This window comes from Scyliorhinus torazame, chromosome 8 (genome assembly GCF_047496885.1).
Source record: "Scyliorhinus torazame isolate Kashiwa2021f chromosome 8, sScyTor2.1, whole genome shotgun sequence".
NCBI classification, from domain to species: Eukaryota; Metazoa; Chordata; class Chondrichthyes; order Carcharhiniformes; family Scyliorhinidae; genus Scyliorhinus; species Scyliorhinus torazame.
In genome coordinates, this window is record NC_092714.1 from 200,289,535 (window position 1) to 200,306,393 (window position 16,859).

The following is a 16,859-nucleotide window of genomic DNA, read 5'->3' on the forward strand; positions in this document are numbered from 1 at the left end:
GTGCCAGAGAGGCGGCTCAGGCTGCTGCAGAGGGGCAGGCGGCAGCCGCCCAGGCTGGAGGGACACCTGACCGACAGGACGAGGAGGGGGAGGAGGACGTCGCGGCCCCACGGCAACGGAGGCACTCGAGGGCGCCCCGTGTGTACCGGCCCCGGCAGTCATACCAGGACCTCACGGACCGGGAATGCAGGAGGAGACTCCGGATGAGCCGGTAAACCGTGGCACACATCTGCCACCTGCTGGCACACCTGTCACCGCGTGGCACTGGCGGGGGACACCCTCTCCCCGTGTCCGTCAAGGATACGGTGGCCCTGAACTTTTATGCAACGGGGTCATTCCAGGCACCGAGTGGGGACCTGTCCGGCATATCGCAGACATCGGTGCATCGGTGCATCCGGGCAGTGACAGATGCCCTATATGCCATGGCGCACCGCTACATCCGCTTCCCCGTGGACCGGGCCAGCCAAGATGCCCGACCCGTGGGCTTCACTGCCGTTGCCGGGTTCCCCATGGTCCAGGGCACGATCGATGGGATGCACGTCGCCGTGCGGCCACCTGCAGATAACAGGGCCGTGTTCACGAATAGGAAGGGGACCTATTCGATGAACGTACAGGTGGCCTGCGACCACCGCATGATGATCCTGCACGTCTGCGCCCGTCACCCAGGCAGTGTACACGACTCATTCGTGTTGTCGCGGTCATCCATCCCCGGCATGTACGAGGGACGCCATCCCCGGCTGAGGGGCTGGTTGCTGGGCGACAGGGGCTACCCATTGCGATCGTGGCTGATGACGCCTATACGGAAGCCACGCAATGAGACGGAGAACCGCTACAATGATGCCCATGTAGCGACAAGGGGAGTGATCGAGAGGTGCTTTGGCGTGCTGAAGATGCGTTTCAGGTGCCTGGACCTCTCTGGGGGCTCCCTCCAGTATCGGTCAGATAGTGTCGGCTGCATCATTGTGGTGTGCTGCGTCCTGCACAACATAGCCCAGCAGAGGGGCGATGTGCCGCAGGCAGAGGAGGGCGGAGTGGAGGAGCAGCAGGAAGAGGCCCAGTCCTCCCCAGATGAGGGGGATGGGGGCAATGGTCAGGGCAGACGGGGTAGACACAGGCGGGTGGCTGTCCACCGTTACCGGCTGGCCCAGTGGGCACGGGACAGACTGATAGACGCCCGCTTCACTGACGAGATGGGCGTGGGAATCGGGTAGTATGGCCACAGACCGCACACCATGGCAACAGCCGACCACCCACACCCCCCACCCATCCACCCACCCAGCACCCTCACCCCCCTCCCCAACACCACCCACCCCACCCGCATACACACCACCCCCCCCCCCCCCCCCCCCATTGCCGATCCACCTGCGGCACAACGGGCCGGGCTCACACAGTTGCGGGTGGACGCGTGTCTATCGCAGGCCATGGAGGATGATGACAACCCGCCCTGCGGTGAGCTCCTGGCTCTACATCGTTGGACTATGTCTGACCCATGGCCACAGTACCACCATCCACCCGGACCATCCCTGCATGCGGCTGTGACACTGCAGCGCACGGTCCCGTCCTCTGCCCGGGGGATGTTGATGGCGGCCCAGGGGGAAGGGGGCAGACTCACCTGGGGCTGAGGTAAGACCACCCCTCACACACACACTTGTGCTCAACGTACATGACACCCCCGCACACTTTGGACAGAGCACAAAGGCAGCTTCGGTAGGTGTAACATTGACTTTAATAACCAAAGGAGTTCATGCACGTGCCCTAGCCCCTAAAACTCATCTGTGCCCTGCACCCGTGCCAACTTACTCAGTGTTTAATTGTTTGGCCTTACGGGCCCTTTGACTACGTCTACGTGGTTCCCCAGACGGTACAGCAGAACTGGAGGTGGACTCCTGTGATTCCTGCCCTCTGACACTGGATCCCTTTGGCGGCCGTTTCCTGGGGTGTCCTGGCCTAGATGGGCCAGGCTGCGGACCGGGCGACTGGGATGGCGAGCTGCCAGCCTGTCCTGCCCGTTGCCCACCCGATGCACCTGGGATGGAAGGGGGGGAGTCCGAGGTGTCGCGGTGTACCGGTACCTCCCCTACAGAGGGAGCCGGGACGGACCACACCACCTCCTCCTACCTCGGGGTGCCCGATGGCCCCCAGGCCTCTACATGGGTGGGGGATGCGAACGGACTGGCCATCCGACGCCCCCCCGAAATCTGGCGCTGCCAGTCCTGGAGGCCCGTGCTGGTATCGACAGGGGTCTGCAGGTTTGCAGCCATGGAGCCCAGGGTGTTGGCAAACCCTGTCTGTGACAGTGCGACGCCGGCTCGCACATGGCCACTGGCGCCGATGCCCTCAGCGATGGCCTGCAGAGACTGGGCCATGGCCTGCTGAGACTGGGCCATGGCCTGCTGAGACTGGGCTATGGCGTTGAACGCCTCTGCCATCTGGCGCTGGCACTGGCTCATGGCCTCCTGTGAGAGGGCAGCCATTTCCTGGGCCACAGACGCCGCCTGCACGGAAGGCCCCAGGCCTCGCAAACCGTTCCCCATGTCTGACACCGTCGCACCCATTGCCTCCACCGTGGATTCCACCCGTGCGGTGTCAGCCTGGGTGGCACGCATTACCGGCACCACTCCCAGCTCCTGGACGTGGGTGGACTCCTCCACCTGCGACCGCAGCCGCCGCAAGCCGCCCGTCACCCTCTTCGCTCGTCTCCAGGTCGGTGGTTGCATCGGATCTATGTGTGGGTGTGGTAACTGCAGGAACCCGGGATCCATCTGGGCGGCAGATGTTCGCTTGGGCTGGGCTGCCCTCCGACCGCCCGGTCCCTCTGCTGCTCCTACCTCCACCTGCTGTACCGGGACGGCTGTGTTGTGCGCACCAGTGAGTGTACCAGACGCCTCATCACTAAAGTGCCCAACCGTGGTGAGTGTTTCTGCGATGGTGGAGGGTGTTGGTGACAGCAGTGGCGTTGTGTCGTGCTCTTCGTCCCACTCTGAGTCCATGGCACTGTGGGGTGGGGGTTCATCTCCACCCATCCACGCTGACTCACTGTCCGGTATTTCGTCTTCCTGGGTAGTGCTGTCCCGGGTAGGGGTGTCCTGGGTAGTGGTGTCCTGGGTAGTGGTGTCCTGGGTAGTGGTGTCCTGGGTAGTGGTGTCCTGGGTAGTGGTGTCCTGGCTCGGATGTGACGGGGGCCTGTGGCTGCCCCCCTCATCGCTGGGTGGTCGCTCCCGCACGTGACGGGGGTGTCGTCTCCCTGTTGCTCCAGGTCTCTCCGTCTCCCGTGGTCTCCGAGGGGCATCCTGCGGGCGTCGCATGCTGGAGGGTGCGGGTCTCTCCGTCTCCCGTGGTCTCCGAGGGGCATCCTGCGGGCGTCGCATGCTGGAGGGTGCGGGTCTCTCTGTCTCCCGTGGTCTCCGAGGGGCATCCTGCGGGCGTCGCATGCTGGAGGGTCCGGGTCTCTCCGTCTCCTTTGGTCTCCGAGGGGCATCCTGCGGCGTCGCATGCTGGAGGGTGCGGGTCTCTCCGTCTCCTGTGGTCTCCGAGGGGCATCCTGCGGGCGGTCTGCATCTGCGGGGATGGGTGCCTGGACGTTTGGTCCTGCGATACACAATCAAGCATGCATGGTTAGACATCAGGCAGTGATCAGGTGATACGGGGGAGGGGGATATAGGGGAGGGGGGATATGGGGACGGGCTGTCGGTGGCTCACTCGCTAGTACGCCCCCGACCTCTGCATCAGCAACCTCCCGGTCCTCAGGTCCGCCAGCCAGTTCCAGGGCCCTTTCCTCGTGTACGGTCAGTGGCCTCTCATCAGCGGGCCCTCCTCCAGTCCTCACATGCTCCCTATTGTTGTGTGCGCGCTTCTCCTGTGGGGAGGGGGGGCAGGGATAAAAGGCAACAGTGTTAGGCAGGTATATGAATGCACCCCATCGGTTGCGCGTGCATTGCAGAGGTTAAGGTTAGGGCTGGATTCACTTGGGGATATGGGGGATATGGGGGAGGGGGGATATGGGGGATATGGGGGAGGGGGGGATAGGAGGGATATGGGGGAGGGGGGATATGGGGAGGGGGGATATGGGGGATATGGGGGAGGGGGTATATGGGGGAGGGGGGATATGGGGGAGGGGGGATATGGGGGAGGGGGGATATGGGGGAGGGGGGATATGGGGGATATGGGGGAGAGGGGGATATGGGGGATATGGGGGAGGGGGGATATGGGGAGGGGGATAGGGGGGATATGGGGGAGGGGGGATATGGGGGAGGGGGGATATGGGGGATATGGGGGAGGGGGGATATGGGGGAGGGGGGATATGGGGGAGGGGGGATATGGGGGATATGGGGAGGGGGATATGGTGGATATGGGGAGAGGGGGATATGGGGGAGAGGGGATATGGGGGATATGGGGGAGGGGGGATATGGGGGAGGGGGGATATGGGGGAGGGGGGATATGGGGGAGGGGGGATATGGGGGAGGGGGGATATGGGGGAGGGGGGATATGGGGGATATGGGGGAGGGGGGATATGGGGGAGGGGTGATATGGGGGAGGGGGGATATGGGGAGGGGGGATATGGGGGATATGGGGGAGGGGGGATATGGGGGAGGGGGGATATGGGCGAGGGGGGATATGGGGGATATGGGGGAGGGGGGGATATGGGGAGGGGGATATGGGGAGGCTCACCCTGCCTGCTCTGACGAGGTCGTTCACCTTCTTGTGGCACTGGGTGCCTGTCCGTTGTGTCAGGGCCACAACGGTGACGGCCTCTGCCACTTCCCTCCACAGACGCCGGCTGTGGTGTGGGGCAACTCTGCGGCCGTGCCCGGGATACAGGGCATCCCTCCTCTGCTCCACCGCGTCCAGGAGCGCCTCCACATCGCGTGAACATAGAACATAGAAAATACAGCACAGAACAGGCCCTTCGGCCCACGATGTTGTGCCGAACCTTTGTCCTAGATTAATCATAGATTATCATTGAATTTACAGTGCAGAAGGAGGCCATTCGGCCCTTTGAGTCTGCACCGGCTCTTGGAAAGAGCACCCTACCCAAACTCAACACCTCCACCCAACACCAAGCGCAATTTTGACATTAAGGGCAATTTATCATTGGCCAATTCACCTAACCCGCACATCTTTGGACTGTGGGAGGAAACCCACGCAGTGACTCGAACCTCGGGGCTGAGCGACGGCCAGCCATCCAGTCGGGTGTTGCTGTCGGGTGTTCCGGTCGGGTGGAGGGGAGCAGCGCTGCCTTATGAGCCGTCACGCCATGCAGCGCGTATGACGCTGCACGGCGTGAACCACTGCGCAAGCGCGGATCCCGTTACGTCGCTGCTAGCCCATTTTGGGCCGGAGACTTTCGACCCATTTTTCCGACGTGACGCAAGTCGGATTTGCGCCGTTTTTTGCGCCGATCGGCGGACTTTCCGCCGATAACGGAGAATTTCGCCCATTAAGCCTTGATGAAAAATAATTCTCTCTCGTTGGAAGGGTACAATATTGCTAACATACATTTCTCACGTAATTGCAAAAGGTTTTGTGAAACATTAAATTGAAATCTAATATAGAAAAGCTGCGGCAATTAAGATATCGCAACCCACTCACAAAATACTTTAAATGTTCAAACCAAACAGAAGTCATAGTGTTGACTTTCACTTTGCAAAAACTGTTTTGTAAAATAAAAGCTGCTGCAACTACAAGGCATAGAAGAGAAAAAAATGGCCAATTTTAATTCCAGGTAGATAATAGACACACAGAGGGCAAATTTGAAAATGTTTATAGACATGTCCCATTTTATACAATCTCCCATTTTAATACCGCTAAAAAATTGAATGGCAGGTTTTCTCAGAACATAGAAGAGAAAAACTTGTTCTGTGCGTAAATATTTATGACCTTCATTATTTGTGTGAATTTCCCAGTCAGTACTGACTGCATTTTCTCTACACTGAGCCAGCAATAAAGCACACCAGCATGCCATTGATGTCAGAAGTTTAAGAAATATGCTGTTGTTATATCTTCCAGATTTTTGCAGCAAATTCCTTTGCTAATTAAGTCAACATCTGTAACACCATGCTATAAATGTGCCCCATTGTACAAATTTACATACTTTATTAGACAAGAGTATTTGTCTCCATAATTTATTAAACTACTGTTCATTTGATAATAATGTGCTAAAACAACAGAATATTTTAGTCAGATGTTGCACTATTTCGATATCAAAATTATGGTTCCTTGAAGCTTGTTAATGGAACCTTCATTTCTACATAATTCATTAGTATATACAGCATATTTTTTTATCTTTATTACCTTAAACAGTGATAAATAGAAAAGGAATCAAGTACAGCAAGTTGTCTTGGGGACATTAGTATGCAGTGGATGATCCATTAATCATGGGATGGCCAGTATTGAATACCTAATTAATCATAACATCATCAGGAGGCAATAAACCTTGCATTGCTGATGAGTTTAGAAGTCTTTTTCTAAGACACTCTTTGATTACAAATTTGTTTGCGCCAGAGTTCTGAGGCGGCACGGTGGCACAGTGATTGACATTGCTGCCTCACAGCAACAGGCACCCAGGCTCAATTCTGGCCTTGGGTGACTGTGTGGGGTTTGAACATTCTCTTTGCGTCTGCATGGATTTCCTCTGGTTGCTCCGGTTTCCTCTCACAGTCCAAAGATGTGCAAGTTAGGTGGGATTACGGGAATAGGGTGGGGAGTGGGCCTAGACAGGGTGCTTTTTCAGAGGGTCAGCACAGACCCGGTAGGCTGAATGGCCTCTTTCTGCATTGCAGGGATTCTATAAACCCATCAGCCAGTTCTATTAACTTTAGGAAGGTAAGGAGTTAGAATAGGAGACAGCACACAAAGCTTTGATTTAAAACGGCAAGTAGTCTGGTGTAGCTAGGACTAAGGAGGAGCAAAAAGACAAGTTGAAGGAAGTAATTACCATCATAACATTGATAAAACAGGGAAGAAATACCAAAAAGGCTATGTCAGAGAAAGAAATTCAGGTTAGATGTGTCTAGAATATTGTCTAACAGAGAGGATATTCTCGCATTCCACATTCATAAGGTGATAAACCAAACTGAACACAAAACTGATGACATTTCCTAATTCAGGAGGAATGCCGGAAATCAAAGTAACAAGAAAAAAAACATGAAGGAAGGGTCATGTATAGTTGAAGTACTTTATGTTGAGTGGGAAATTGAAGAGGAAAATAAGGGGTTGATTCTCCGTCCCGCCGCGCCAGATTTCTGGTTCAGCACGCCAACAGGATGCTCCATTTCGTCAGCTGGTCAATGGGGTTTCCCATTGGGGGGCAGCCCCATGCCGTCGGGAAACCTTTGAACTGCTGGCAAAATGGAGCATCTTGACAGCGGAGAACCAAGCCCAAGGTTTCTACTGGCATCTTAAAATGTATAATATAATGGATGTATTGTTGGTCATCTTCCAAAATTCTATAGATTCTGATATGGTTCTGGCAGATTGGAAGGTAATAAATGTAACCTCACTATTTATAAAGGACTGTCAGCCTGACATCTGGAGCAGAGAAAGCACTGGAATTTATTAGGAAGATAACTAACCACCTAGAAAATAATGGTAGGATTGGATAGAGTCAACATGGCTTTATGAAAGGAATGGTGAATTAAGGACAACACAGCAGAGCAAGGGTCACATAGCCTATGTGACCAATCGGGACACAAAGTGTGGAATCACCCCATGCTGAGAGAGGCTCCAGTCAGAGAATTTTGAGAACTAGTTAATAAATAACTTTTGTGTTCACTAATGAAGTCTGTGAAAGTGCATCTTTACATCTGCCGATGAGGATAAATTATCCTGACACTGCCTCTGGCCTGTCACGTGTGTGTCCTGTTTCAATCAAAGACAGAAAGTACTCACCAAATGCCTCTTTGCGAGAATAGGCCTATTTGACTCCTCCATGGAGAACTGGACACAATACTTTGAGTGTCTTAGGAATTATTTCCAAGCTAACAAAATGAGGTGCAGGCAAAATGCAAAGCAATTTTCCCAAGTGTTCGTGGAACTCAGACCTATAACCTCATTCGTTGTCTCGGCGAAGCAACTCATAAGCTGGACCAATCGCGATCCACTTCTGTCGAAAGTGGAGACAAAATGGGTCAGTTTCTGAGGAAATGAAACCATTCTTTACCCAGAAGGATTAAGTGAGTTGTCGGGATAGGATCATATTCTGGGAAGTCATTTCTGTACCAAGCGGAGAGCTGCTCCTAATTTAATTACACTGCACTCATCCTGGCATCTCAAAGGTGCTTGCCAGGAGTTATGTGGGGTGGCCTGGTATCGATGCTGATATCAAGAAGCTAGTCAAACATTTTCAACAGTGCCAACTGCAACAAATGCCTGCTACAGCCCCTCTGCACCCTTGGGAATGGCCTGGTTAGCCGTGGGAACAAATCCATATGGATTATGTTGGCGCATTCCTTGGCACAATGTTTTTGCCCCTGATTGATGCAGGCACTAAATGAATGGACAGTTTTGAGGTGAAGTCATCTGCATCACATGCTACCATCGAAAGACTGAACCAATGTTTTTCAGCTCACTGATTATCTGAAGCCATGGTATCATACAATGAAGCTGTATTCACAAGTGCTGAGATTCTAAACTTCCCCGCTCTCAACGGTATTAAACACATTAGAACTGCACCTTACCACCCAGTGTCAAACCGACTAGTTGAGTGAGTCGTCCAAACTTTCAAGACTGGCCGAAAGAAACTGTCAGGAGGAACCTTGGAGAGCAAAATCTTACGATTCCTCCTTAGCTATCGTACCACTCCACATACAACAACAGAAGGTACATCAGCAGAATTGCTAATCAGATGTCATCTTAAGAACGAGGCTGAGCCTCCAAATTTGTGTTTCCAAATTTGCCAGGAGGGCTTAGAAGCCAGCAAATGTAATCAGAAAGCAAGCCATGGTTCACATAGTATAGCACAATCATTTATGATAAATGAAGCCTGATATGTGAGAAACATGGGTATGGAATCAAGTTGGATCCCTGAAATTGTTGTTTTTAAGACAATAATTTCATACCAATTGGACATGGAGAGACGGATCGTTCATAAACACGTGGACCACTTGAGGAGCAGAGACAGGCTTCAGCAGACAGTGTTGTCATCAAGAAATTTTTAAAAACCTGTAATAGGCATAACTGATGTCCCCATTAAAGCAAATAGTAATGAACTGCCTGTGCCAGAAGTGAAACCCGTTATAACAGACTTGGGGTGGGATTCTCCGTCCCGCTGCACCAGATTTCTGGTGCAGCAAGCCCCTGAGATTCTCATTCTCACCAACCGGCCAATGGGGGTTTCCCATTAAGGGCAGCCCCAGGGCGTTGGGAAATCCCCGGGCTGCCAGCACAACAGAGAATCCCAACAGCGGAGAATCCAGCCCTAGATTTCCAATTGTCCAACTCATGTACATAAAGTTTAGTTAATATTTAGGACTGAATGAATTAGTTATTGAATATTGTATAAAGGACTTAAAGGGGGAGGGATGTGATGATTGTTGCTTTAAGGACAGCACAGCAGAGCAAGTGTCCCATGGTCTGTGTGACCAATCGAGGCTCAGAGTGGGGAATCATCCCATGATATAAGAGGCTCCTGGCAGAGAAACGTTGGGAGATAGCTACAGCCATGATGATGCTGTACAATTCTTATTCCCTCACACCAACGTGACTGAACTATCTTATGGTGGGCGGGGTGCGGGGGGTGGGGAGGTGGTGGGTAGGGTGTTTCAGGCCTGATAATGTTAAAGTATGGAAATAATGAGGTTGGGAATCTCGATACCTCACTGGCAGGGGACGGTGACAACCGCATCAAGCTTTTCCGACAGAGTGAAACGCGATTTGGGCCTTTTGCAAGATTTTCCGCTCACGCTGCCGAAACCGGCCGGGATAAAACAGGAGTGGAATATAGCAGATACCAGGAATAAATGAGTCATTCTCAGGTTGACGGGCTGTGATTACTGGGGTAGGGAAAGGATCAGTGCTTGAGCTGCAGCTATTTACAATCCATATTAATGATTTGGATGTCAATGATCAAATGTAATATTTCCAGGTTTGCTGATAACACATGGGAACCTGGGTTGAGAGGAGGGTACAAAGAGGCTTCATGGAGATTCAAACAGGCTAAGTGAGTTACCAAGAACATTACAGATGGAATGTAATGTTGAAAAATGTAGGTAATCCACTTTGGCAGGAAAAACAGAAATGCATAGTATTTCTTTAATGGTGAGAGAATGGAAGGTTTAATTCCAAAGGTGCCTGGAAGTCCTTGTTACTAAGTCACAGAAAGTTAACACTGAGCAATTTGTTATGGGACAGGGTTTAGAGAACCCCAAAGTGTATCATAGAGTTCACCTGACCCACAACCTTTAATAGATTGTGGTATGGGAAGCACATGGCCCACTCTACAGGTGTGGTACAGCAGAAATGGAAACGTTTTTTTAAAAACAAAACAATGTTTATTCTGTGAACTCAAGTTAACCTTTTAAAACACACAGTGAACATCTTAGCAACTATTAATTCAAATACAACCCCCAAAGAATACAACACTAAGTAATCCTTAATAACTTCCCAAACAACATCCAGAAGACAAAAGAAACACCTTTTAACAGAAGCACATCAGGTTTACATTCACTACTGAAAACATTTATAATTCTGAATTCACCAAATGATCAAGAGATAGTCTTCAGCTTCAACACTGAAAACAAAACTAAAACACACCCTGCAGCAAACAGCTTAAAACGAAAGCAAAAAGCTGACAGGCAGTCCAGCTCCACCCACACTCTGACATCACTGATTAAACACCCATTTCTTAAAGGTACATTTCTTAAACATCCATTTCTTAAAGGTACTCTCACATGACAAATTAGAAAGGCAAATGGTATGTTGGCCTTCATTGCAATAGGATTTGAGTACAGGAGTAAAGAAGTCTTGCTGCAATTATATAGAGCCATGTTGAGACCACGCCTGGAATGTTGCATACAGTTTTGGTTCTCCTTATCTAAGGAACGTTGTCACTCTACATATAGTGAGAGTTCCGGATAATGGATAGATGGCCACCTGGAACAGAAGGAAGAGGTAGGAATTGCCAGGGTCTTCGGGGTGTGTGCCACTATCACTTTCAAACTAGTACTTTGCATTGCAAAATTCAGGGAGTGACGACATCTTCAAGGAGTGGAGTCCTGCCCAAGGCACCAATGGGCAAGTGAATGGACAAGGAAAAACAGCAAAGTTTAGATCTGCAGTCATTATAGATGACATCATATTTAGAGGGGAAAGAGAGGTGTTATCTAACTATCATCATGAGTTCCACATGGTATATTGCTTCCCTGGTGCCAGGGTAAAGGATTACGGGGGGAACACAGAATATTATGCACAGTGGAGGTTCAAATGATAGAGAGCATGTATTGGGGTCCGATGGACAGATTTTCAGCAAATGGAGGGGAATGGGAGTTTAAAAAGTAGAACCTCAAGGTAGCAATCTCTAGCAATGGTGGCACAGTGGTTAACACTGCTGCCTCACAGCACCAGGAACTTGGGTTCAATTCCGGCCTTGGGTGACTGTCTGTGTGGAGTTTATACCTTCTCCCTGTGTCTGCATGGGTTTCCTTGGGATGCTACACTTTCCTCCCACCATCTAAAGATTTGCAGCTTAGGTGGGGTAATGGGGACAGGGTGGGAGAGTGAGCCTTAGATACGATGCTCTTTTGAAGGATCGATGCAGACTTGTTTGGCCAAAAGGCCTCCTTCTGCACCGTAGGGATTCTATTGGTTGGGATTACTCCAATTGCCACACACTCAGGCGAGTATAAATAGGAAGATGGGAAGGATCAATGCATAGTTTAAGACATTGTACAGAAGGATGGTATTCAGCTTATGGCTCAGAAGCAGGGACACTCTCCTTTGTACCACAAGACCTCCAATAATTTACAAGTAGAACTTCCAATTTGGAAGAGGGATAACTTCACAATGGGATGTGAGGGGATCTAGCCAAGGCTAAATTATATCAAAAATTATCAGAAAAACCTGCAACAGAACAATGGATGATCTTTAAGGAAGAGATGTTTCATATACGGGCTTGATACATTTCAATAATGACAAAAGAAGTTTAGGGCTCTTTGGATGACAAAGGAAATAGAGAATATGATGAAACTAAAAAATGGTGCCTGATGCATGTCACCAGAATTCTTCAAGTATGAACTAGGCCAAACACAATGAGTTGATAAGGGAGGTGAAGATGAAAATGCAACTGACAAAGAAAGAATATGCGATTAGAATGGTAACTGACATAAGATCGTCTACTGCTATGTAAACTGTAAACAGGTATTAAGAGCTGTGCTGGGGTCTATTTGTGACAAACAGTGTGATATATCTTCACAGGGGCAGGGAAAGGCTATAATACTTGATAAATACCAAGGAACCATTAAGGAAGAGGATGCTGACAAAATATCAATGGAAGCACTGATGGTACAGCTAATAGATAAGGTGAAAATTGAAGGAATGGTATACTGGAAAGGTTGGATATGCATTGCTGGATAAGTCCTTGGTTGTGGATGGCTTACATCCCAGGTTGCTGAAGGAAATGGGATTGTGGTAGCTGGAAGGGCTTGCCATAATTTTCTAATCTTCCCTATATACAGGAAAGGTGTCAGAGGACAGGAGATTAGCAAATGTGACACTTGTAGTCAAGAAAGAGTACCACAGCAGCTCTAATCCTATTATGAACCGGTCCTTTAAATCAGTGGTGTATAAGACTTTAGAAAGAATAATCGGGGGGGGAAAATCGACAGGCGCTTGGACAGGTTTGAATTAATTAAAGTTAGTTAGCGCAGGTTTGGAAAAGACAGGTCGTGTTTGACTAAATTTGTGATGAAGCATGTTGATGAAGGGAAAGGTACTTTTGTGGATTTTAAGAAAGCCATTGCCGAAATGCCACATAAAATGTAGGTTAACAAAACTGAGGCTCATTGGAATAGGAGGATCAATGGATACAAAATTGGGCATAAGGACAGAAAACAACGAATCGTGGTGAGTGGTAAGTGGTAATTATAAACAACCAGACTAAGCTAGAGAAAGGAGGACTTCCAAAATACATTTAATGCAAGCATGAATGCTGTAACTTAATTTGCAAAAATATTAATTAAAATAAATTACCCAATGTAAATATGATTCATGTTTTTGTGCTGGCTTTGTCGATGATTTATTTTAATATTGACTCATTACTTACTTTAACATTTCTGGGCTCTCATGCTGCGAAGGACAAGTGAAGCAATGTCCCTTGAAGCTGCATACCTTCTCTGGCGACTCCCTTCACATCTGCCCATCTGTTATTATTGTTCTCTGGCAGATCAACTGAAAGAAGAGGTTGATGTGGCTCCAATTTTAAGGTTTTATACAGCACGTACTTTCCAGGTGTCTCTAGGAGACATACCTGGGATTAGCGGCTTTGCTGTGAAAAGCTGCATTGACAATGTCACAGAAGAACACACAAAGATATTATCTTCAGCAGGTAAGCCTCAGCAGAAGTAACAGACAGCTGGACTTTTTTCACACAACTAACTTCCCTGAGATGCATCATTGACTACACACATGTAAGCTATTCGTGCACTAAGTAGCTATACGGAGAATTATGTCAGTCAAAAGAGCCATTATTTCTGAATTTTTCAAATGGTTTGCAATGTATTCCCAAAAATATGAACGTGTCTGTTTCCTGGGCTGAAAAGAGTACAGCAACTCGGGATGGACAATAAATGTTAGCCTTGGGAGAGACATCCACGGTCCATGAATGAGCAAAAAAAAAACAATTTCCTGTCGGGCAATGCGATGTGACAGCTGTTTGAAGATGAAGGAAGGGTGGATAATTGACTCCAGGGGAACATAAAATATATCGAACAACCATGACTTTTTTAATATACACTCGCAGCCCAGCCCCATGCACAATCATAGCTGAATTTTAAAGGAGAACTTGTAATAATCAGGCTCCTTAGTCAACAATAATTTGGGATGTTGAAGATGTGGTTGAAATGCTTGGAACCCTGAAGATGGAAGGAATCTCATTATAGTAAGCCCCTTCTCTGTGCTAGCTGGCATTTTGTCAAGCAACATTTCTTCTGCCCTGTTACCAGCAGTTCTTCGTTCAGTTATGCTTCATTCCTGCAATACCTAAAAAAAAACTCAGTTTGTGCCTGTGGGCCAATGCTTCTAAGTATCAATAAGTGATGATGCAGAATGCTATGATAATTTGTGGTCTTATGGGGCTTGCTGCAGACCATTGCATTCTTCTCCATCTATAAAGTCAGCAGAGACAATATTCTTTGTTTCCCGATGGTTCTGCTATGACTGCTGTGCTGGAATAATGTGCACAGGAGCACATAGCTTGTTAAAAATAAATAGTATACAGCATGAATTTGATACTTACCAGTTTATCTGTATCTATCTCCATTTACCTCAAGTCGTACCTTCCACTACTGTTATGTCAATGTAAGGTGTTCTTTTTTTTAGTGTGTAACAGCTTCAGAAATCTGAAATTTAATGACACAGGAGGCAGCCATTTGGCCCATCATTTCTGTGCTTGTTGAAAGATATCTATCGTGTTTTCCAGCTCTTGGTTCGTAGCCTTCCCGGGGAGCTTCAAACGCATGTCTAAATACCTTTTGAAATGTAACAAGGCTTCCTACCTCTACCTTAGTGTGTTGCAAATCTCCATCACTCTCTGGGTGAAAAGATTTATCTTCAATCTGCTCTAATCTTTCTGCCAACTCCTTAAATCCATGAACCCCGCATTACAAAAGGTAAAATGTTGAGGGTCATGAGAAGTGCTGTTCAAGTACAAGTCCTTTCTTTGCTCAGTAGAATAGGTCATTTGTAAACACTATTTAGACTCCTCATAATTCCCAACACCTGCAATTAAATCTCCCCTCAACCTCCTCTGTTCAAAAGGAACAGCCCCAGCCCTCATTAACTGTAGCACTTGATGCAAATAATTGTGTGCCTATAAGAAGAATATTAATGTGCATTAGGACTGGTGGATTAAAACCATGTTAATTATTCCATGTACCAGTTTGACTTTACTAGCATAACATTTGGAATTCAATAAGCATCTCCATCTGTTTTTTTTAACTATTTCCATATTCCTTCTGAGATCCTTTTTATGTCTGTGACAACATATGTTCTGAATTTAGTTTGGATGCAAATAATAATTACTTAATTGTCGCTTGATACAGAACTTGAATATTGCTAAAATAAAATCTTGCTGAAGCTTTTCATCTTGCACTGATCAGGGCAAGTGCAAGAATGCCAAATTTCAAATGATCACAAGCAAAGGGTGCTGATTGGTTGGCAAGCCAACTCTGATTGGCTGAGGTGTTGCCATGAGAAAACAGTAAGACCCATAGGCTCCACAAGTTCCAAGATAATTCATGAAAGGCACAACGCATGAACATGCTCCTTTTGTTTGTATATGAATGCACATAATTTCGAGCAAGCCTAAACGAGCTATGTTATGAGCTCCATATATCATTTTAAAATTGGTTGATAGTGTAGCTATTAGCACACTCAAGATTGTTAAGCAAGTGCTGCCCAATCGCAGAATCACATCGAACAGTAGACGTTTTGCTTGTGGTTTCCAAGTGTGGATTCATTGAGTTTGGCCACTACTCTGCCCATTACAAACAACTGAGGGAACCTGCTGTTTGCATCAATCAGCCAATCGTTGGGACATGGGGGCACAATCTGACCAAATGGGAACAGAGAATCAAAATGAGAGCATTTAGCCTGGTGTACCTCGGCGCTCACAGAGCCGAGAAACATCACGCTATCTACTGGGGTTCTGGTTCTATTCGGGGCTTCCGCCGGGAGACTGCTGGGCCATAAATACCCCATGTGGGCTGGGTGCAGGAGACCCTTCGGTGAGTAGGATGTGTAAATATATAAGGAAATAAATCAAGCTTTTTCTACTGTCATCGCTTTCGAGTGGTCAATTGCCTGAGACTTTACACAACCCCACTTTGTGATCAGCTGTACCAAGACTTCATGTTGTCAGTGGTAGCCAATCAATTGGCCCTTTTGGCGCAACTGAGGATGGCTGCCTCCCCACTCCCTCAAGAGCTCCTGGCCAATCAAAGGGCTGATTGCTCAGCAGCACTACAAGTAGCAGTGGTCACTGTTGGGGCTGTACCAGGAGGAGCGAGCCATTAAGATTTAACTGATGGCCTACCCACACAGAAGAGAGTGCCCTGGTGCAATGCCAGTAGTGGTGGAAGAGGCCTTTGATAGATTTCTGGGTGAGAGGGCAGCTTGCCACCTTTCCTCCTATTGACAAGATGGTATCGTGGTGGAGGCAATGGTATTCCACTCAACACCTTCCTTCACCATTTAAAATCCATTTTACCACTTCATAAGCTATCCCCAGGCTGAAAAGAGTTGGGGGAGTGGGGTCTTCTCATTTGTTGTGATGTTGCTTTGTGGAGGTGTCTCGCTCTGAAAGTGCAGTGTGGTCCAACAGATGATGGCTGCTAGTGATAGATAGAATTTACAATGCAGAAGGAGGCCATTCGGCCCATCGAGTCTGCACCGACTCTTGGAAAGAGCACCCCACCCACGGTCGACACCTCCACCCTATCCCCATAACCCAGTTACCCCACCCAACACTAAGGGCAATTTTGGACACTAAGGGCAATTTATCATGCCCAATCCACCTAACCTGCACATCTTTGGACTTTGGGAGGAAACCGGAGCACCCGGAGGAAACCCACGCACACACGGGGAGGATGTGCAGACTCCGCACAGAGAGTGACCCAAGCCGGAATCGAACCTGGGACCCTGGAGCTGTG